The 24,801-nt window shown below is 34.6% G+C and overlaps 1 long non-coding RNA gene across 1 annotated transcript; it reads left to right on the forward strand.

Annotated features, from left to right (window-relative positions):
- Window positions 1–15,242: 15,242 nt before the first annotated feature.
- LOC142976466 (uncharacterized) lies at window positions 15,243–20,712 on the forward strand. The gene is made up of 3 exons (XR_012959656.1): window positions 15,243–15,573; window positions 20,060–20,166; window positions 20,611–20,712. It is a non-coding gene; the product is annotated as an uncharacterized LOC142976466 (long non-coding RNA).
- Window positions 20,713–24,801: the final 4,089 nt, after the last annotated feature.

A 24,801-nucleotide genomic window follows, 5' to 3' on the forward strand; every position in this document is an offset into this window, starting at 1 on the left:
ATTTCTTTATAACCTAATGTGTGATAACTGGAAACTTTTTGTAAGACTGAATGAAGACATAATTTAGCCAAATATGATTTAATCAATTTTTAAAAATTGTACGAAACAATCGTGTTTCGCGTCCTCACTTATTAAACTGCCAAAGTTACAAGTCCACTACACAGAACGTCCCGTCAATCAGTCAAAACGACACCAGTTAGAAGACCAAAGTAAAAAATAAAGCTTTGAACACACGATAGAAGTGTTATGACAGAAACAGTGCGTACCCGTCAGTAAACATGTCATGTAAAAGCGCACCTGCATGAACTACACAGATTTGCAACGTAAACATTTGCTGAAACATCAAATTCTAACCTTTGAATGTAGTTTAAACACGTCAGTAACTGACACTGTGCGTGGCGCTACGTATAATTTATTCGTGTTCGAGCTCTATGGAAACATTTGTGTGATGAATTCCGCATAATATTAATGTTATCAACAGCAGCCCGCGTCGGTCGCACACTATTAAAAGTGATATTGCACTGAACCGACACAATTTGCATTATAATGATAGAACTGTCGCTCGGTTATGATATTTTTTGATGACGCTTTCGTGTTGAATATTTTACTGTTATTTGATTTGAAAATAGTTTTTATGTATGCATACTTAGCTTAGGCCTATCTATATTTTACTTTATGAGAATTTAAAATAGTAAGTGAATAAGAGACATGAAAGGTTTGTGACCACTCTGTAACGCATTTTTCTCTCTCGAATTTTATACAGTTGGCAACTAAAAGTATGGACATGGAAAATCAAAAAGTCCAGCTCTAAGTGGTTTAGTAGTACTGCTAATAAAGTCTCAGACTCTGTTCCTTGGCTCCTTATTAGATTTTTCTGACAGGAATTTCTCCGTAGCAGCTCTACTAGCTTGGAACAATGCCCAGCCAACGTAAATAAGCATGGTTCCAGTTACATGAAGCGAAACCTAAGTCTAGCGGAACACGTGCTTGCGTATACTTTAACCCCATGCTTTCTTTCTTCCCCAAATAAAACTAATTATGTGTTTAAACAAGGTTCTCGCTAACTTTCCAGAAGACTCGTAGCTGTCCTCCAAATTCATAATCACTGCTACGTCATTTATTCAATAACACTTGCCTGTTATCTACAATATTTATGATCTAGCTGCATAACAGTGTAATACAAAATACCCAAAGCAATATGAAATCAAATAACACGAAGAAAGTATTAATAATACGACCTATTAAGAATTTATATTAAATTTATATCACAAAATATTTCTCCATGAACCGAGTCAGAAACTTGCATGCAATAACGTAGAAATAACTACCATAGTATTTTAGTATTAACTTTTATAATATGTACGAATACAAACTCTATTGTAATAGATTTTAAACTCCGTTCATGCACAAATTCCGCGGTTTGGCTTTATCGTTAACGTGCTTGCTAGAAAATTATGAAATTCCGATATTCTACTGTAAATACCAGTCGTTTGTCGGATTTTAAGTTATGCTCGCAATCTAAATTGAAACAATAGGAATTTTGATTTTGTTCCTTTGTCAACGTTCATTTGTGTGAAGAAAATAAACAGAATTCCTCATCCATTCATTCATCACATATTTTAGAAAATAAATAAAATCCTGAGATATTTGAAACTTAACTTTATTATTGTTATAAGTCTTGGCCTAAAGACAAAGTTGTTCTAGTCGCTAAGACGGCTTTATGAATTTTCTTCTATCTTAAGACAAACTATGATTTTTAACTCTTTCTCACTCAACAAATTAGATTGTGTCATAAAAAGAGTTCCATTAAAGTTCAACTTAATATTTAATGTGATACGGTATCTTATTTTCAATTCTACTGCAGATAAATATCACCTCTCGGCGTTCACCGTTCACGTATACTTTTGTGGCTTGAAAAGTCGCACTGACAGGTGCAATCAAAACGAAGCCATCTGCACCCTGCACTCGATCGTACTCTTCAACTGAATAAAGAAGACTGTCGGCACTTAAATGTCCTATTTTTCCGGCTAGTCGTTGAGTTGAAAAAATATATTAATATGAGTTCAGATAACGAATTGTTAACTATTACATACATATATACTATCCCTTCTTTTTCCTATGGAAGTAGGCAGAGAACAGAGCATGGTTAATTACAATTCACGACAAATACGAAAGTTTGTAAACTAAGTCGGTCATCGCTGTTAAAACTTTAACATCTGTGATCAGGTTTTAAGAATACCTACATGCGATGAACTTTTGGTATTATCATATCAGGGTGGGAATCTGGACTTCCCATAATTAAAAAAATAGTTCTGATTTCGGTCAATAGATGAGCCGATAATATTTAAAGTAGATGCGATAATTATTGGCGATAGCTCGATATCAGTCAAGATCCTCGATCTCCCTTATAATGATAAGCATCGTTGCCGCAAGCGCTGAATTATATTGAAATTATTCATAATTCATTATTCATATCACAAAAACACGACATCAAGCTGAACCGACACCAACTGTTCAACTCAGATGAATGCTTAATTCAGTTGTAAGTTCCACATGTCTATGTTCAATTATAAATTCGTTTTTCATTAAAACGACGAGATGGCTTTAAGACAAGCCTGAGGCTTCAGAATTAATGAATATGTTCCCAACAAAGAGATCGAGGGAAAATGTTCAATGTTCATTACTTATTTCTCTTAGCGAAATTCTTAATCCAACGGATCAAAACGTTTCACTCACGTTTTAATTTGTTTTACGTCTGCGGTTGGCAACAGTCGAATTAAGTATGATAATACATTTTGTTATTATTTATACCTCATTGTTTAATTAAAGGTGATCGAACTTTGGGAACAAAAACAAATTGAAGTAGAATTTACTAAAGCGGCCGCAATAAAATAATGATGTATTACTGATCAACATACATACTGAGAATACAGTAACTATTAACCGTTTAATTGTATTGTATCATGAGCGGCATGAAGCTATTACTCAGAATTTCTCAACGGAATGGTTAAACACGCCACCCGATCCGGAATCTATCCCCAAACCTCATGTTCATTAGTCACGTACGTTGTAACACTAAAGCAGTTCTAAAATAAACTGTTAGCAATAAAACTCTAGCCAAAACTAAAACGTAATAAGTAACACAACATCACAAAACTATTTCGCAAGAGCATAAGGCACAATTTGCAATAACTACCAGCGGTATGACAAAGTTAGTTATTGAAATTGTCAGCAGGTAGGTCTGGCAAGTCGACGCGTTGTTGCTTTGATGTGTAAGTTTCACAGTTAATACGAAACTTGCAAGAGACCCGTATAACTTAGATCGCTACTATACGCACTCGCTTACATATTTACAAACTTTCAGCTACGTTAGTGTTTAAGTTTCACTGGCAAATTTACTTTCCGCTGTACGGAATTTGAGTTGCCACTGTTGTGGTTGTCTTAAGAATTTATTTTAGAGGCTCTTGTATGTTTTATTTAACGTTTCTTGTGCTCAAGATTTTCTTCTGACTTTATTTCTTATTGCAATTACCTCATCTCTCTCTAGAGAAAATAATAATTTTCATAACTATCAAGCTCTTTGACTACTTGTCTGTACATAATATAATTATGTAGGTAGATATTACGTATAGTTTTGGTAATTGGTATCGGAAGTCTAAAACCTATTAGGGTAATTGAATCAGAAAGCGCTTGATTTGAACCGTAAGTGTAATCTAAGATAATTGTTTTGCATATTAGGTATTCCTCCCTTTGCTTCGTTGAAAAAACTGACGATGAAATATAAAATACTTGTAAGCTCGCCTTTTGTATACAGTGCAAATAAATTCAGTAATCAAATAACTGTAAAATATCTATGATTGCAGTTCTCAATGAAAACACTTACTTCGATAATAGGTTCTCAGTCTTCCATAAACTGCAATAAATCTTAAAACACTAGAACAATGGTCGTGCTGGCAGACACAGAGTCAGCGCTATCGAGAATTGAGCGTAATTAGACCAACGCTCCACGAACAAACTCAATGAACACCAGCTCTCTCAACAAAAATAACTGTAAAAAATAAAGTTTATTTTTCTGTTTGTAATATTGTTCGCCGCCGCTGATGCAACAGCTCCACACAGAGCGCGACGAATGAAAATGTTTTTCGCGTTTTGGAACCACAATGTAAGTATTCAGCAGAATCCTGCGCAAACGGAAAGTTTAAACATAGAATGGTTTCATAACAGTTTGCGGGCTGCTGCGGGAGTGTGTTTAAAGCATTCCACAATCCGTAAAACGGTACGTGTAGCAGCATTTAATTTGGATGTTACGCTCGGCTTAAATCGGTGCCCGCCGACGGGAGCCCAGTTTGTTTGACTAGTTACTTCACTGTCCAAGTTGTCTAAGACAAACACGAAACTGCTAAACTTGAAGTTCTCTCCGCAGGGTACCGGTTTCGCCACCACCAAGGACGTTATCTTAATTAAGGCTTTCGACTCGAAAGTTCGGTGACGAATTTATTAAAACTTGCAGTTCGTCAGCAACATTTTGTTTACAGCTCAGCGCTGACATGGACAACTTTTGTGAGACTCGTGAAGACTTGCAATGAATAAAAGTTTGTAAATTGTTATTCATATTCCGGTGGAAAGTTTTAAGTGCCACGTGCCACGACAACGACCTGCGGCAACGACCACGTCTTTGTGAAGATACCTGAAACTACTGTAACTTATGATGATGCGCCCACTTTATATATAGCGTCTCACGAATTATGCGAAGTGAACTGTGAATATCTTTGTTCTGCTTTAAATCTGTCTGTGCGTCGGAATTCCTTTTTATAATTAATTTTCAGGTTACACAAAGCATTTTTTAAATGTGTGTCTAAGATATAAGATTGTAAATCAAATAAATAACAACATTACTACACCGCGGGTGTACCGTGGAAAGTCCAATAACCTCTCAAGACTCAGGCGTTACAGCAAATATTCTCGTCAATTCTGTAGAAAAATGGCAAGAGGTCGTTGTGGCTGTATTTCCCAATAAATCTGGGGTATAATGTTAAGCGGGCCGCTGGGCGCGCGGAGGCCAATATGGATGGTACACATAAATTCTTCTTTGCATCACTGACAGAGGTCGCATATGATGGCGGTCTCAGCTTTAAGATGTTCATCATTTGTCTTGCCTCACTTTATAAAATGCGCTGAAGATGTTATGAGATTTGAGAACGAATGGTGTTATTTCATTATTGTAGTTATTAATCTAGTTGGTTTAGTGGTAATGCTGGGTTACCTGATGTTCTAATTATATTTTGCAAGCAACCACATCTTAGCTGAAATGTCAAATCGCATAATAATATTTGAAATTGACCATGTACGTTTTTGTATTAAATTATTGATTGATCTTTTACTGGAATATGAGAGCGAAAGTAAATAATGCTTATATTGGTGACCCGACTAGTGTAAGTATTATTATTAGCGATACTTGGGTATTAAAAATAGGTATAGTTTTGCAAAACAAAACAAACCATAGTTATCTTTTGATACCACACAGCATATTACTGCCCTTACAATCTAATCTCTCACTCCAGCAAACTGTGCCAATAGATTAGATCAGAAAGCAACGATGAAAATGATTTCAATTTGAAGGCTAAATAAATACGATACTGTTAAAACTCGGTCATCTTGAGAGAAGGAATGAATGGCCTCAAGCGATAATTGTTGAGAACAGTTTACTAGCTACGTAGATATCAGATTCAGCTAAAGCAGACGCTTCCGTCGCCGCCACCGAAGGACCGTTTCCTCCGGAAGCCGGACGCGGGGGGAGGGTCTGAAGGCTGCACTAAGCGGATTCCAAACAGATCGTTGTATTTACTTGCTCTACTAAATAATTATTTAATAGACGCTCACAGAATATAAATGTTTCAAGGTATACACAGGTATACAGCCACGATTGTGAATAAAAAGTCCCAGAAAAAGATAATGGATGAATGAATTAATTATTGCTTACTATTGCGCAATTAAATAACACGTGCACACCTGTTGTGTTTTTTATCTTGTCAATAATTCGATATGAATTACATAATTATAGCCTCTGTGGCGCGGTTGGTGGTGTATACGACTGCCACGAGGGGGTGCCACACTCGGGTTTAAGTAGCAAAGCCATCGGTCCTACGGCTGACCCCTCCCTGGTCGTGTCGATTTAGTTTAGTTGTTAAAGGAACAGAGAGTGTACCTGTGTATTGCGCACACACTTGGCCACTATAAACAAAGTCCTGCACAGTTGACTGGTTTCAATTAAACTGGCCGCTGCAGCCGAAATCGGCCAGGATGACATTAATTTTAGTATCACTAAGTTAAGTTATAAAAAAATACAATCGATGTAACTTTTCGAACAGAAAAGCAACCTACTGTATCTTAGTATTGATCAACAATACTATCACTGATCTCCGATTTAGAAAAAGTAAATCAAATTTTCATTCAGGCCTCGCTAAAAATACCATTTACTGAAGGCTATCTGAAATAAGCATATCCTATCGTGTGACATTGAAGATAAGTCGATAAGCAATCAATAGGAATATTATTGCCTATTGTATCAAGATAACCGTGAGGTATTTGCTTGGTTAATTGTCGGGCCCCTTATATTTCTGAATCATGGGTGACTTTTCTCGTCTAGTTTAAAGAGCTCTTACTGAATGATCATTCTCTCATATATCCACTCGGAAATGATCCTCTACGTAGGGCCTTATCTTTTTGTAATCTAGACGTAAACCTAACTTAAGCACGTAACCGAAACAAACCAGCAGTTCTGAGATGTCAATTCATCAACACCGCAAACATGCTCCTTTTATCACCGTGCCGCGATTGGCATCCGTATGAGCGCGAAACGTAGCGATCAGTCGAAATGCGACGAAAACGCTACGATCGGCGTTTAAAGTGTGCGTTGCGCGATGTTCGCTCGCTATTTCCAAAAAAACTACTAAATTGCCGATAACTTTACCTATGCTATGAGAAGCTTGTTAGGTTTGACGATGCCACACCAAGCTTACCGGTCATCGACCGCTGAATTATGTCCACCAGTAAATAAGTCAGCAATTCTGATATAAGTGTGCGTTCCAGTATAACGTTTCATGCAAAATAATACCTAGACAGTGGTCGTTCTAACGGTGAGGGAAAACATTGTGGTAAAACCTTGCATGCCTAACAGTTCTACAAAGTCCTTTTAAAAATACCCAATTGTATCGAAGTTCCTAACTAGTTTATTGTTTAAGGCGAACACAATCTTATCAACACTTTTTCAATAGACGATAAAATATTCTAACAATGAAGTTACACATTTTCCTTTATTTGTTTACCACAAAATGCTTATCAAAACGAACCTTACAAACTAGTAGTGTTAATAAAAATAATTATACTCTTAAAGAATTTTACGCTTAAAATAAATTAACTGAAACAAATTCAAAATGGTCCAAAATCTAAACAAAAAATTATTTTATAATAATTATAAATCTTCTACGATCAATCTGAAGCAAGAAATTAATATGTATTATTAGTTTGTATAAGTAACTATCTATTATATAATTAGTTTGTATTAGTATCTATTATATTATTAGTACATATTAGTTTGGTTCCTCAATGTCTGTCTGCACTGTTGACTGACCATTACGTTATCAATCTATTCACTAGAACGCTCTACACACTAATTACGTGTTAAACTGTGTTTACTTGATCCTATTCAGTTGGTTAAGTGTTTACATTAATATAAGTACATGCTATGTTAGAGATGGAATTAGATTGCTTTGTGAACAGAAAAATATAAAAACTGTGTACTAATAAAGTTTATCTAAATCTAATCATTATTTATTAGTCGATAAAATGTATATGAAAACTAATTTTATGACTCAGTCCATAAATGTGATGATATATGAAGGTCACTTGTAACCAAATATTTATATGAAACTCATAATATTACACCAGTCGGTGTAGGGTAGTCTGCCCGTGTCCACGACCGGTGTATCTCGGTCAAAACGTCGGGTAAACAAATAAGATACTGCAACCTTTAGTTTTCTCTCTCCCTCTCTTCCATGCTATGAATCCCGTAGCATGGAAGTGCATACAGCAAGTATACCCCATACCTCATACCTCATAGCAAGAAGTGTGTACAGTACAGTAATTCTCTACAGTCGAATTTCGAGAGACTTTTAAAATGTAGGTACTGCCAAAATCGTTTTTACGGACTCCGCTAGAGGCGCTGATCAGGCTTCAGTACAAAGTTTCTCGCCAGGTAGCTGGTTGTCGGTAGTCGATAGTGTTGATGAGCTGACTGCGCTAAAAAATACACGTAACGAAGTATAGTACATTTTCACAGTTATTTATATCATAATTAAACGTTAATAACTCTTTAAACTGAATAATATTTCTACAAAAAAAACGTGATACGACTCAGTAATCTCAAAAGAAATTCTGAAGCGATAATGTTCAAAACCTTTCTACGACTTCCGCCTAAAACGTGACACGTGCTGCTATTACTTAGTCATTGCAATTCATAGAATATTGTATCGCTATCGAACATAATATATATCTGTTGCCTTACCATCAAACCAGATACATTATCTGACTGATAAGCCCCACCAATTATCCGAATACATGGAAAACGAAACTGATCCTTGATAAGCGTGTGACTCACTATGTTTGCGGACAAAGTTTGGAAAATACTTCTAAAAGCCTATACCTATCTGCAAATGTGAACTTTCGTGCCTGCGTCAGAAGCCATATTTGGGTACAGTCGGTTATGATTAAAAGGATAAGCAAGGTGACTAATTTCCGCTTGATTAAAACATATTTAAAAGATGATGAGTTGCTTGAGGTAAATGAGCGCACAAAAAGTCCGCGAGATTTCCAACTATCGTCTTTTTCTTCTAACCGTGCATTGGTCTAGACTCTAGAGTATTATGTACAAAACCGCAATAATCTAATTTTTAAGGCTATTTTCCTTCGATTCAGCGATTCGATCCAACGATCAAACACCGGGATTTTAAACAAATTCTCCATTAATAAACAAAAACAACAGTAAAACACAATAGCTTAAACTTAAAATCAAATTTCATGAAATTGCAATAACATAATCTAGCAGCTAACAAGCACGGATAAAACCAACACTCACAACCTGTATCGATAAATCGCAAACGCATTTAATTAAAGATCTATGTGTGTTTGGTTCTCAGCAGTTTGCAACTGCATCTAACTTCTGCAACTACCAAAGTACCTTTAGCAAATATTAATTGGTGGAAACTTTATAGCCGTATGCTCTCCTACTTGTATTCAAAGACAAATACGTCCTTACTTAGGTATTAAGGATGACTTATAGTTTGAGTTTCCGAGTGCTTGAATAACAGACTTGGAGCTAAGTTGCTATCAAAATGTTTTGATGCAGCTCTAGCCCTACATAGGCGTGGATAAGTACATGTCATCTATCTTGTGTTTATCTACCTATCTTTAAACTATGATAACACAAGACGGTATAACTTTCTCGGGTATGACATGAAGATTATAATATTAATCCTGATAACACTGTTTCTGTTTTTCTACTTGCTTTAGTGCCTACTGCGCAAAAACTCTTTGCAAGATTTTTAGTGAACTTTGGATGTTAAAGTTTGCTTAAAAAAAACTGCAATAGCTTTGACAAATATTTATCTTGAATGGGAGTTATAGACTTTGATGTTCAAATGAGTAATAGCCGCCGGCAAAGACTGATATTTGAATAAAGTGATTACATTCTAAGTTCTAATAACATTCTAAGATCTTTGCGAAATGTTAAGAAAATTTTAAGCGGCCCAATGTAAAACTTAATTTGAAATACTCAAAGAGATTAAGTTTAATAATTCAAAGTGAAATAAATTATAATTTATGTACTAAGTTAAAAAAAAGTTCACCAGACCATTTAATATTGAGTCGAATAATTTAAATCGGCATCATACATTTGAATAAACCACTGCGAAGCAGCATGCACCGTGCTTCCAGATTTGTTAGAACATGGAGAGTAAGACGATATACGTCTATCAATACGTAATAACAAACTGACCCACAAGTAATATTTCATTTAAAGTCTCATCGTACCATCCGTGAACTTTACTAAAACTTGTAAAGTATTTGCTCGAAATTTTCAAGATGGAGTGCAATCACAGACTGTACGATCGTTGCAGTTGAACTTCCGAATCGAACTTGTGACCAGCCAAGTCTTTTTCATTTCTGGACTCTGATGAAATTTTTAAAGTTACCAAAGAGTTTCGCTTTGAGAGGAACGATGGATGCAGTTGATGAAATGTTTATTTTACGAATACATAGAGTGGAACAAAAAGAAAACGTTGTTTCTATCAAAGCGAAAGTTTTACCGCCATGTCGTTTTTGTAAGTACACATCGTAATTCGTAATCCGATTTTAATATTTCCTATCAGAAATGTGAGTGACGAACATTCAAAACGCGTACAGACGAGTTCCCAGAACTAATATCGCTAAACAAGATAGAAGAAAAAATATATTTAAGTACTAGGAATTTACCATTACTGTATAAACTTTGTTACCGTAGATTTATTTTCTACTAGGGAATGTCATTTGAGTAAAGAATAACAAAACAATTCCTCTACAGAAATTTTATTCTACGAAAGTATCGATCGCATATATATTTCGAGCGCAAGTCTGAACAGAAATATAAGTTTATTTAAGTAAGTTCGTTTGCAGAAAGCAGTTCCAGTATTTCGTCATTCAATGAAACTAAAGAGACGTCGTTACGAAAAAGCTAGGTTCGCTCAGGTGCAACTGACTTAACACAATTGAGTTCGTTATTCCAGCGGCGCATTGTTCAGGCAATAGAGACTTACGGCCTCGATCTACAATCACCTTGATTTATAGACTTTAGAACCGACCAACGAAGGCGACTGTTGCTTTAAAAATCACGAAAAGAAAATAAGAAAGCTAGCAGCACGGAATCAAGTATCGACTCCACTTTAAGCAATGTTTTAGAAAATACCAGGATTTTTGTTTCACTTAGAGCAATATTACCTTACTAGGTAAAAGAATAGAGTTACAAGATCCGCAATTCCTCGAATTCCTGAATACGTGACAATGTTAAAACGAAGAGAGAAACTATCGACGTTCCTAAAAAATATTGCTTCTTCTTGGCGTACGAGGCACCTTTGTTCTTATTTTCAATTTCATGTAAAGCGATTCTATAAATTTTAAAATCGCTGCCCAGACAGGAAGTCAGATCGAAATCGTGGCGGTCGGGAGGAAATTGCTCATTCTCACGCGAACGACCGCCGCCTCACTCCGGGGAATCCGCTCTAATGGAAAAAGTTAAAAAAATATACAAAACTTTTTATTACAAAGCCTCGTCGGACTTACATACCGACTACCAACTATGAAGGAGACTACGAGACCAGAATTGAATTAATGTTTATGACACCCACGGAGAGTAATTGCAAACCTTATTTTTACTCTCAACGGGCCAAAGACGTATGGGGCGAAATTGCAAGAACGCCAGCCAAATTCTCGTGCGAGATTTTTTTGTGAAAGATTTAGGAAAATAAACATTCTGTTGCATTCTTGGAAACTTGTAGATAAAATGAAATAATAGATTACGTAAAAAGTTTTGACATTAGTTAAACGACTGAGTGAGTGCGTTCTTTGGCAAACATTTATTTTAGTTTTGTTTCTTAAAAGGAAAAAAAATACTGGGTTTCTATTAGCAACGATTTTTATTTTTTAAATTGTTCTTAAAATATTCATGGAAATATCAAATTCTCCAAACTTCTTGCTCCAAGTAGACAAAGACTAGCAAGTCTCTTTTCTACGGTTTTTATTACGTACGCCTGAAGCAAGCAGTAGGTACGCTTTCACCCGTTAGGGACACCAATGTCTATGTTTGGTATAGTGTTGCTTGCTTTTAATAGTACAGGTTCTTTAGAAGTAGGAAGATACGTAGTGCAATATTTTTTTCGGCGTTCGTAGTATTAAAGTATAAGATTTTTTTTATTATTCCGTTACTCTTTCTCAATAGAAAGGAAGAGATGACTTCTACTACTCACTATTTTCGTCACTTTCAAATAAAGTTTGTAAGGGGTTTAAACAGATATAAATAATACATAAAATTTTTCCGCAAAAAAATTATGCAATATGATCTTTAATCACATATATAATAATAATAAGGCAAGATTTACTTGCACATTAACGGAAAATACAGCTGACTTAGTTTATATCTAATCAGTAGTCATACTCGTTTCTCCAAGGTGAAGGACGGTAACTGTCAGGAAATTCTATTGTTATTCTTCTAAATATAGATCAAACAATGTTTTATTGATCGTTGTAAGATGTCGTAATTATGTTGTATTCTATCAAACAATATCAGTATTTATCTATTAAGATAACTAGAAGATCTGCTCTTATCTTTACTGGTATGTGCAATCTTCATGTTGGAATAGTTTTGACCCAATTTTTATTGATATATCGATAGTGTGAACTCAAAGCCTAATTCTATGCTCATCAGTAAGACAGTATTTGGTAACATTTTCTATTTTCCGAAAAAAAAAAATGTATAAGAATATGAAAGTACAGGTAACTTTTCTTTTTAATCTAGTTACATAACATTAAAGGACTTTTATCTATAAATAGATATGCCAGTTCCATTGTGACCATCACGAAGAACCAACATCATTAAAAGTACAGGTATTTTAATAGCAATCAATGCATTACAACATTGCCCGGTGTATTTCAACGTCTGGGCAAGACAAAGTTTGCAACTAATTTTCAAAATTTTCAAGTAGCATAGATTTTCCTCTACGAAAATCTTGGTGCTGTTTGTTTCGAAATCTATACTAATATAATAAAGCTGAAGAGTTTGTTTGTTTGTTTGTTTGTTTGTTTGTTTGTTTGTTTGTTTGTTTGTTTGTTTGTTTGTTTGTTTGTTTGAACGCGCTAATCTCAGGAACTACTGATCCGATTTGAAAAATTCTTTCAGTGTTAGATAGCCCATTTATCGAGGAAGGCTATAGGCTATATAACATCACGCTACGGTCATTAGGAGCGGAGTAGCAACGAAAAATGTTACAAAAACGGGGAAAATTTTGACCCATTCTCTTAGGTGACGCAAGCGAAGTTGCGCGGGTCATCTATACCAATATAATAAAGCTGAAGAGTTTGTTTGTTTGTTTGTTTGTTTGTTTGTTTGTTTGAACGCGCTAATCTCAGGAACTACTGATCCGATTTGAAAAATTCTTTCAGTGTTAGATAGCCCATTTATCGAGGAAGGCTATAGGCTATATAACATCACGCTACGGTCATTAGGAGCGGAGTAGCAACGAAAAATGTTACAAAAACGGGGAAAATTTTGACCCATTCTCTTAGGTGACGCAAGCGAAGTTGCGCGGGTCAGCTAGTATAGAATAAACCTACGTGTCTTTATTGCAAGCCCGAAATATTACAATGGTACGAATTTTTAGAGACTTAAATCTGTTTCCTAATCTGCAGTTCCGTACTCATTTATGTAGATTATGAAGACAATTATGAGCTATTCCACAATGGATTCAAACAGCTTAATAATATGAGATGACATTATGTCGAGATTGCATGGGTGTATAATTTAAATTAAAACAGGTTGCAGCGCAAGGTGCAATGTCCCAGGTAGCTCCCAACGCCAGATGCTGCGGTTTCAATTTATGAACCAACGAATGGCATTTTGGAAGCGAAAGATAGTTTAGAAGCGGGAACACACAAAGCATTTTTGTCCTGTGTGATACAGTTTCTGATAGTTTGTTAGAAATCTGACAAGCGTTTTTTAGAAAAAGTGACCAACATTCGATAAATGGAAAAACGCGGAAGATCAATTTAACCCTTAAAAGTACCTAATATTCTTATATTTTTAACGTTACCGTCTTACTATTGATGGGCAAGGGTCTCCTCCCGAAAGAGGGAGGCCATGAGTCTGTCATGCTGGTCAAGTGCGTGTTGAGAACTTTGCATGCCCTCAATAAATGTATCTATCTATATCTATTATGCTTGTCAAAAAAAAACGAATACCTAGTAAAAATATCCGCATCAAAAGTTATTATGATGATTAGATTAGTATAATAGTTGTTATCGATTCTATTGTTTACGTATTAGAATGTTATTACAGCAATAAATAGAATATAAGGTTTTATTTATATGCTATTTCATAACATTACCACATCATTATATCACAATTTTATGTTGTTATATAGGCACAGTAAGTGTACATCTGCTATTATTTTCTATTTGACTTAAAATTTGACTAGATGATTTAATATTCACTGCCTCTGTGGCATGGTCGGTTGTTTAGCCGACAAAGTGTAGTAAGTATTTTTTATGTTATTCTCTCTCTCTCTCTCTCTCTCTCTCTCTCTCTCTCTCTCTCTCTTTTAGTAATAGTAATCAAGAGGCTGAAAATGTGCCCGGTATATGGCAATAGGCTGTCCCCCTATGACATGGGACTGACGTCTTTAATAGCGAAGTGTATTTCATACACCTCTACCTACACTTCCGTGAATGACAAGCGTGATATATTATGTATGTATTTGACCAGATACATACCAATAATAATTAATTAATTTTTAGTGGCGCTATCTACAAGATAAGCCGATATTAATATTTTCCATTACTTATAGATTAATATTACATAAACACGTAGGCGTGAATGATGATTGTATGATTTTATATCAATTAGATAAATTATCGTACCTACGTACTTTTTATCCAATGAGTAAATTCAGTTATTCAATGATTCATTACTCAAACAGTTCCTGATAATTGTAATCCTTTGTCTGGATAGATTAATATTATTTGGAGGCATTAATTTTATTGAATCATATAAAATATAAATATTAAAATGACTCACGGTGAATTTTGATATATTTTGCATTTCTTAAAAAACTTCAACTGACTTGATATCTACAAAACAAGTGCAGATTTTATAAAAGTTTTATAGTTGGACCATTTTTTGTAATAAATAGTAAATAAAAATGCCTATGAAGGAATAGGACTCTATTAGTATAACGATATATCATTATATCTTTTGTAAAACCGAACAGGAAAGAACAAACATCGTATATCTACAAAGAAACCTATTCACGTGAAACATTACTATAACGACCTCATAACCGTTCAAACGAAAACAAAGAGCGAAAATAAAAATAACGCTCATGTAAAGAAAACTGACGTAATTCTATCTAACTCAATCATTGTTGGAACAACTGCTTTCTATCAGTACACGCTAAACAGCAGAGCCGACTGCATCACTAGCTTCACATAACCTTTGCTGTGAAGCCAAAAAAGTACCGTTTATCCAGTTACGAAGTTACTTAGTTACTCACATTATTGACAGTTATTGTACCATTTTTTCATAAAACAGTGTACACGTGTTCACAAATGTATGTGCCAAAACCTGTATCGATCTACAAAGATAACTCGATAAGCGTTGATAAGTTGTGTTGTAGTTTTAAATGGTAACAACGGCCGCAGGTAGTCAGTCGTGAACAGGCTGCCTTGGAATCAGTGATTATACAAAACGTGATAACAAAACAACGCCAATATGTGGTAAGTTTGCAAACAAGTTTTTATGTTTTCCTTCAATTAACACTGTGTTCAAATTTGCTTTGAATTTTCTAGTTTATTTGTATTGTAATTAACACTGAAACGAACACTGTGTGAATAAAAATCAATGAAATTACGCTCGGCGACAAATCGTTGACAGCCTTGACCAAGTACAAGCTAAGTCACAGAAAATATTTAAGTAGTTAAATTTATTTGAATGTATGAAAACGAATTAATTCAATATTCATGAAAATTTCACTGTACGCGTTCCGATAATTTTACTACGATGTTTGTTTGACAAACAGTTTTAATACAATTGAAACGAAGACTGCACTTTCCACAACACATACCAAGACTAGTAAACAAACGAAAAAAAATACACGGGGCGTACCGTACGTACCAAAATCTAACGTATTTATATTAATTTTGTAACGACATAGTAATTTTCTTACAATAATAAACAGTGGCCGTCATGTTCGTTCTATAATTACTCGGCCATGCAAGCGGCTCGTAGTACTGCACTGCCAGTATTTTCCAACTCGAGTGACGTAAAACATTATTGACCAATCATACTTTAAAATGCAATAGAGGCACGTATTGTTACAAATAGCTATTGGCACTTAACATAATATTTTAAGACGTTTTCCCGTTCTCGTTGGCAACGTTTTCGATCGTTTTGCGAATTATGGGTTTGTTACAAAGTGGGTACTGTGTTAATCGATACATCTTGTGCTAAGTGGCAGTTACCCTCAAACTGAGAACTCTTTATTTGTCTAAATCTAAACATAGATAATGTTATTTGATCAAAGGATTTACATTTACACTTATTATATTATGGTACTATTTTATCTCAATGGTTTCGCTTTGAATAGGTTAAGGAGAGAAAAGTAATTTTGCAATAAGAAAGTATTGTTGCTTCCATATAAAAGAAGAATTATAGCAATTTTTTGATAGAATTTACTTTAAGTTCGATTGTCGGACTCGCAGGTAAGTCGAGATCAAGTTTTATGTCGATCGACCTCTCCAACGTTTTGGCAAAACTTGTTTCGCTTAAAACAAAAATTCTTAATAAGCGCGTAAAGACGGTTCATTGACAATATAACTGACATCTGACGGTCACAGATAAAGCTAGTTAGCACACATTGTATTTACAACAGACACACCATGAGACACACTGTATTAGAAACAATTCGTTTGTAGTGGAGTAGAGAAACTACAAACTACAGCCCGGCAACCTAGTAGGGCCTTGGCGTCGACGATTCATAGCGATAGTAATTACTTAATTATTTTGTGTAAGTATATCCAAAATAAAGTATCTGTAGCAAACAGTTAACAGCCCGTTGCATGAGCCTGCGGGGCACTGAAGTTCTAAATTCTAAATTTTGTAATCCTCCACCTCAAGGCTTTCTGGCTAAGCTGGCAGTTTACACATAACAAAAAAATGGCCATTAATGTAAACATAGTGGAATTCAAAATAATACATAATAATATATCTGCGACGGAAATCGTTTTATTATCTAAATACTTACGTACAATCTTTTTGTATCTTATGTAGTCTATTTATTAGAATTCATTTATCACAGCTACTTTAAAAGATAAACATTTTTATTTATACAAAGGTTATATAAGATTTATTTACAAACTTTTCCTTAAACTGCGTGTCTAAACAGTTCCTAGAGGACGACAAAATGAACTTGCTCACATTTTCACCTTAAGGGCATTCTCACACAGGAACAATGACACACATGACACGATGACACAAAAACATGTCGTAATTTTGTATATCATGTTTTTAAATGAACCTCTTTGATCTTTGAGTCATACAAATGCAGAGAAACGATGGTAAACAATACATTATTATACACCTACCTTTTGAATTAACCCTTTCCTCTAAGGATGACCGGATTGACCATAACTAGTCTTAAAAAGATATCTAAAACCTCTACTGTTCGTATTGGTTTCATGCTTCGTAAAAAGTACTGTAAAATTATGGAGTGTTATGCGACCAGCATACGACAAGAACAACATTTTCGCTGTGACGGGCATTGTGTTGCAACTTAACATGCTGAGCTGACGTCTGGGGAATACCTTGACACAGTTGTAGCGCTACTTAAATGTTTATGTAAAGATGAGTGTACATGTCTTTGCGTAGGTCTCTCTTTCATTCATATCGAAGTTATATAAGTAAAAACAAAGTACTACACGTGACTAAATAGCGAGGTTATCTTTCTCATTATCGACGCATTACTGATAGATTGATGCCTCTTTACAGGATTCTGATTGTATTTTGAAATTTTGAACTCATTATTGTTATACTGCAGGGCAAGCTTCTCCTTTCTTGCTAGCTCTTCTTATAAGGCTCTACCCCCTTTCCGAGCTAGTGGTCGATTCAGTCATTGTAACGACTATAATAAGTGTCAATATTTGACATAAATGAATAAATGATTTGATTCTAATTTTGACTTCCTCTCCCGAATTAAGGGCAGCCTTGAGCCCACTGCATTGGTCAAGTGCAGGTTGAGGACTTAGTATGCCCTCCAGAAATGCGTTAAACAACTTTGAGGTTTGCATGGTTTTATCACGATGTTTTCCTTCCCCATTAAAGAAGTGATAATTATTTCTGACACACCATAATTTCGAAAAGTCATACTAATGACTTTTGACGGTAAATAAAAGCAGCGATAGTCTACTGGTCCCACGAAAGTATTATTATAAATATTATGTAATAATATTATGCTGCTTTTGTTTACCGTAAAGGAATTTTTACGATGATGACTTGGGCAAAAGCAAGTCAAAGATAACGTAATTAACAGGTATTTTTCAATTAAATCAAAGACAAAATTATCATATTGCACTTAGTTTTCTGATAACCAAAGAGTGAAAGCCGACTGAGTGCACGCACCAATTATGAATCATGAATAATTATTATCGCATTATACTTAATATCGATAAGATTGGTTTTTACGTTTAGGCAGGAAGCCACGTGAATAACAAAATAATGATGTGAGTCAGTATCCTCATGAATTGGTAGAGTTAGCAACAAAATTTGCTGAATCACAACATTTTAAGATTTATTAGTATAAAGTAAACCATTGCTAGGTAATCGTCTCCTTTCGTAATAAGATATGTTTGAGAGAGAGAGAGAGAGATAGAGGAGGTTTGGAACAACATCAAAATTAACTATCAACAAATAATGCGTTTAATTGTAAATGTTCTGTATAGTTTGTCAGAACAGAGCCATCGATTTTTGGCCGTTTTTTTTAGTATAATTAAAACTATTATTTCTAATTGTTGTACACTATTGATATAATGATACGAGTAAAGTAGACTTATTTATGCCGTGATAACGATATCTTAAGTAGATAGTTATGTTTCTTCGCATACAACTAATACTGGATCTAATCAGTACATAGTAACCTATTATTTACTTAGTTTCAGAGTTTTTCCCCACATACAAATGTACGCGGGGCCATCACAATCATAATTTACGATAAAAGCTTTTAAGTAACTTCTGATTAAAAAGCCTTCTTATGTATACCGTCTATTTATAAAATTGTACCTTAACCTAAAATTACCGGTTGTGTCTTAAAATCAATTTATTTTCTGCGAGGCAACTATAATAAAACCTTCGCAAGACTGAACTTTGCATAACAACAAATCAATGTTCGGATGTTGTTACACTTATTTTCAAGATAGTTGAGAACTCGAAACTTATTTTAATCCCTTATAAAGCACGGACGTAAAGAGAGTTTTAATAACAAGAAAACACATCCTTATCGATTCACCCGTTAAAAACCTACGGTATCACAGACAGACACACAATAGCAGTGAATACATACGTACAACATACACTTTTTGCGTTTGGTGATAAAAATACCTATTGCAATGTATTTTTGCCTATTTAACTTCAAATTGCTTGTTGTAACCAAAGCAAAAGAAACAAAAAATGTATTGGCGAGTATAACTGCTAGTTAATTTATTCGTCGCTGGCTCGTCGACCTCGACTTTCTAGTAAATATTCTGCAAGCGTACTCCGCAAGGGGACCCTAATAACAAGTACGTCTTGCACTCTTCCACCTTATCACCTCTCCGGCAAACTAATGAAGTAACTTTGACAAACGTGTTACATATTAAATAGGATTATTGACAGTCGCTATGTATTTACCTACAGATATAATTATATTTTACCTAGATTTTCTTGCCACTCCTATTTCGTTAATCTGATTTCAAACGTGATGATTTTAGAGGTGGTTTTACAAATAGAAGTATTACTTATATTTACTGCTAGTTTACATTGCCCATAGTACTCGCACCGATCGTTACTAAGTCCGATCGTACTCTGCTCGACCCGGTAATCGAACGGGAAGTCTCAGAATCAAAATCACTGGAAGCAGCAATCGCTTGTATTACTTTTAAAAAGAGATAGATCTGTCCATACCACAGAAGCAGTCAATGATATTAAACTAATTGTATATTTTCTTCTTTTCAGCTGTGTGTGCAACTTGCTGTGTAAGCTGATCAGTTTGGCGGTGTCATTACTGTTCATAGTCGCTGTGGTACTACTTATATTGTGGGGAGTTGGCATCATCTTTACTTGTAAGTATCAAATACTTATCAATATCCAAGCTGAAGTCAAGATCAGGGAGGCCTTGAGTTCGATTCCCACTTGAATAAGTGATTATAACTCTATGTGATTCAGAAATAGTGATTTCGGGTCTATTCATGCTTTGTATTCATCGTTTGTATTCTGGAAAAAGTTTACATAATTATCATTTTTCCAAACTATACTTTAAGCAATTTCTTCTATAGTAATTCAAAGGACAAGTATGAAAAGTATCACATTGCACACTTAATAATATTTTACCACTACAGAACAACCCAGAAGTACATTTTATTCTTATTATCATTAACTTATTAATTAAACATCTTTATAAAAGTTATTTAGTAGATGTCCCACAAAATTACTGATGCATGTAAACCGCATATTTTAACAACAACTAAAACAATATGAGTAACAAACAATTATTATTTATCTTTCAGAGCGACGGAACAATCCCGAACCAACGATGAACAACCAAAACTAGTCTAGAAATAAGGATTACCTTCGATGTATTTACTCTTTACCAAGAAGACAACAGTATATGAGAATGTCATGAACACATAAATGTACCTATAAAACAAATTTGGCTTAAATTTTCTACATACCTACCTTATTCGGGCCTAAAAAGCCATACAATGTATTTTAAAATTTTGTAAGTGAATTAAAATTTGGATTATACACTACGATACATCATCATGTATGTACTATTCAGTCTTGGGTATCTATGAAGCATTTACAGCATTTTCATTTGGATGTTTATCCCGTATAAGATTTTCTACATTTGCTGGAAATGCTGTTCAATCACTCACTAGCACAACAAAGTTCCAAATGATTTTGGGTGATCCTCTATAGCGTGTGCCCACTTTTGTACACAAACAAAGTGCATCTAAGTAGAGTTTGTACTGCACAAAGTGTTATTGAATTAATTGTAAACGATACATTGTAAAACATGACAAATGGGTTTCTTGTTCATGCTATTTCATTCCTAGCTTAAAACATTGTATAGTGTTAATTTGTAAATATAATTTATACTTAAATTAATCTTAAGACTTTATTGTAACGGTATTTGAAGACATACAATTAGTATGTCTGAAAGTTACCGACAAAAAAGGTTTTGTATCAATTTATGTGTACTTTTATATGTCAGAGTTATGACGGAATAAAAAGTACTAACTGATTCAATATAGTCTATTATTGTCCCGTGCTGTCATGGTCGAAAGAAATTCGATCTATTCATAGGATTTATCGTATTATTTTGCAGTACTATTTTGGAAGTAATACTGCAGATAGTGTCGTATTATAATTATTTTCTTATAGAGCCAAGAATCTGGGGAGATAAAAAGTCAGCTTTAGATATAGATTATTAAATGCTATAACTAAGATGTGGTAAGTAAATTGAATTGATCAATAGATCTCACACTATCTTTCACGCTTTTCCTGCCTTCGTGTTCCCTCACGGTGATTTTTTTCCTAACTGACAAGGGCAGTGATAAATTTACAATGACGAATATTGTTTTCGATGCTCATCAGTGCAAAAAAAAACCCTGATCTAAGAATTTAACTTTAACGACAGTTTACTGCACATTTTGGGCGCCAAAAAATATAGGAAAGAAACAACGTCACTACTCACTTTCGTCGTGACAAGACGGCCATGCAATGCCAAGGAAAATTACTAAAAATGTATTTACTTACTAAAATATGGATTATGACAATAATATTATATTAAGGCAAGGTAAATACTCTATCAAAGCACCAAACGCATGCCGTCAATTAGTGTTTTGGAGCACCAATTCAATCGTTGACCGTATTTCTTAATATCATTGGATAACACACCTTATCTCAATCGCAAAAGCTGCATAGAATACCGATTTCAACTTAGCTTTTTTGTGGTCGTTTATAAAAAGATAATATTTTTTAATTAATTAGGTTACTATTTATTATAATTTTCAATATAACGTCGTCTAATTATTAGAATTCAATATAAATAAACCGCGGTCGGTATTGTTTAAAACTTTGTTTATCGTTCCAGCTGCTTACTCTGCAATTGGTGGTGTTGTGCTATAGTAATAATGTTAGCGATTGTGTTATTGCTGGTGTGGTTCCTGAATTCTTTAATTTAATGTGAGTAATATCTTGTACTAATATTTTACTACTTTTCTATGCATGTAGTGTTAATAATTCTCTTGTATAAAATAAATCTAATGGCATATTTTCTTATAAAAAATATAGTACACCTAAACACATTTGATATTTTTTTCCGATTGAGATTTAATTATGTTTTCTTTTTCAGAGTTATAACATGAAGCAGCAATTGATATGAAGATACTTCAAATTCTTACGTTCTTCTTATCTTTACGTTTATAGATATTTATTAAGCCTCGATATAAGATGTGCTTTCGTTTTGTGTGGAAAATAAAAACAATGTTCTTAGGCGCGATTCTGCGAAAAGATAGGTGTCGTTATTTTTACTATGTATTGTATAAATGATTATAACTATTTTAAATAAATGTTATTAATATAAACACAGTTGTTTCTTTGTTTGGGATTTGAAAGTTGGGATTCAGATTTGCTAGCGTTCCTGCTAAATTAAGGATTGAACAGGCAATATGTTATAACAACATTTTATTTGAGACAATTACAGTTGTATTTATCATTGCAGCTTTTTATGTTGCACTGCTTGGGGACTTCTATATATGTTAATATTTATAACTATTATTTTGTGGATATGTGGAGTACTGTATAAAATATGTAAGTAATAAATACCAGCAATAAATAAATGTACTGGGAATCTCTACCACTATCGACTATCGACAACTGGTTAGCTATCGAGAAAATTTGTTTGAACTATTCAGCGCCTCTAGCGTATTTTGGTGACAACTATTTCCTTGAGAGGAATTGTCTACCACTGTCGATTATGTATCCACAGTAGGAACAACAAACAAATCATATCAAAATAATACATTGATTTAAGCAAAAGTTTTGTTGCATGATATAGTCTGACTGTTCTCTTAACCCAGTTGGCGTTGCCAGATCGCCGGGTTTTGTGGGATTGTCCCGGAATTTTTCCCGTGTTCCGTAATTATACTCTGCTCTCCCGGAGTGCAAAATAACTTTTTTTATTATGCTACGATGCTACGACGTTTTTTTATGGTTATTCTTACTTAATGTAGTCTCGGACAGGAGACCAAAACTCTGATTCCGTTCGTGGCCCCAGAAAAGTTTCGGTAATGATCAGCCTGGATCTGGCAACCATAGTCGTAGTACTGAGTCCAACTTGCTTTGAAATAAATTGAAACTGGCACTTATTCTAACATTATATTTGTTCATTCACAAAGTACCTATGCTAATAATATTAGTTTTATTTACCTCAATTGCGTATTGCATAGTGACCATAAGTATAGGCAGTTATTTAAGTAATTGGATATTTATCGTATCGTGACGTGGCAGGATTAAATCGTAACAAAACCAAGATTAAGCTTCCTTTTCTCCGACGTTAAATTTTTCGCGTACTTCAGTCGAGCACACCATCGCTAAAAAATACTTTAAAACAGACAAAACTTAAAAAGTTATTGAAAAGAGAATTTGTGAAAAACAGTCTTTGGTATCTCCTGTTAATGGTATAAAAATATATAAAAACCTTTGCTTGCGCAGCAACGATAGTATTTGCCTCGCGTGTCAGGGCCGTTGAATAAGTTCCCCTAAAAAAATCGTGTCCGTATCGTGTCGTACTCCGTACGCTCGATCGACATTTGCTACCGATGTCAGCCTTACTCTGCGTTTTGTTTGTTGCAGCTGTTTAATCTTCACTCTTTGGTGCGTCCTGCCTATGATAGGAATCGGAATAATATGGCTATTCGTATGGTTTGCTGAAAAAATATGGTCCATGTAGGTTTATGTAAGTAAGCGTAAGACCTATACTTTAAACACTTAACAATAGGCATCGTTTTATCTGCGTAAGATACGCATCTCATTAATCCACGTATCTCGGAAAAGACTACAGACTCACCTGTAGCGCGATTTTCTGCAATCGGTACTTTCGAATATGAGCTGACGTTTAAAATGTGCTTAAGAATTAGTTCCAACCACACCCGCTAGGGGCGCTTATCACATTTAATACTAACTAACTTATGAACAAATTTTCCGATAGCTAGTCGATAGACGATAGTGGTACGAAATCACCCCCTGAAAAGTTGTATTCTAAGGGCGACCGCAAACCGTAACGGCAGCGACGAACTACTTTTGAAAGAGTATTGATCTACTTATAAAGATAAATATTTAAAGATTCTTGTCATACTATTTATCTGCCGGGTAGGTTATCTGACACTTTTCCGTAAGCGGTAAACCTTGCCTTTACTCTTGTAACGGAGCTTAAGATGCGTTTCAGCACCACCGTTTGAGGTTTGCAGTCGTCCGTAGAATTCTAGCTTTAAAATAAATAATTGTATATTACTATACTTCTTACAGTTGAGTTCCTGGGGATTTTAAATGAGGTGGCTAAATGGATAAAGCAGGTAAAACATACTTTTATCAATCGGCAAACATTTTTTATAAACCATTAAAACCAATAGTACCTTTTAAACTTTAGCCGATAAAATTCTCTGCAGATACACATTTTTGACGCATACAAGCTC

The sequence above is a fragment of the Anticarsia gemmatalis genome, chromosome 11 (genome assembly GCF_050436995.1).
Source record: "Anticarsia gemmatalis isolate Benzon Research Colony breed Stoneville strain chromosome 11, ilAntGemm2 primary, whole genome shotgun sequence".
Classification (NCBI taxonomy): Eukaryota; Metazoa; Arthropoda; class Insecta; order Lepidoptera; family Erebidae; genus Anticarsia; species Anticarsia gemmatalis.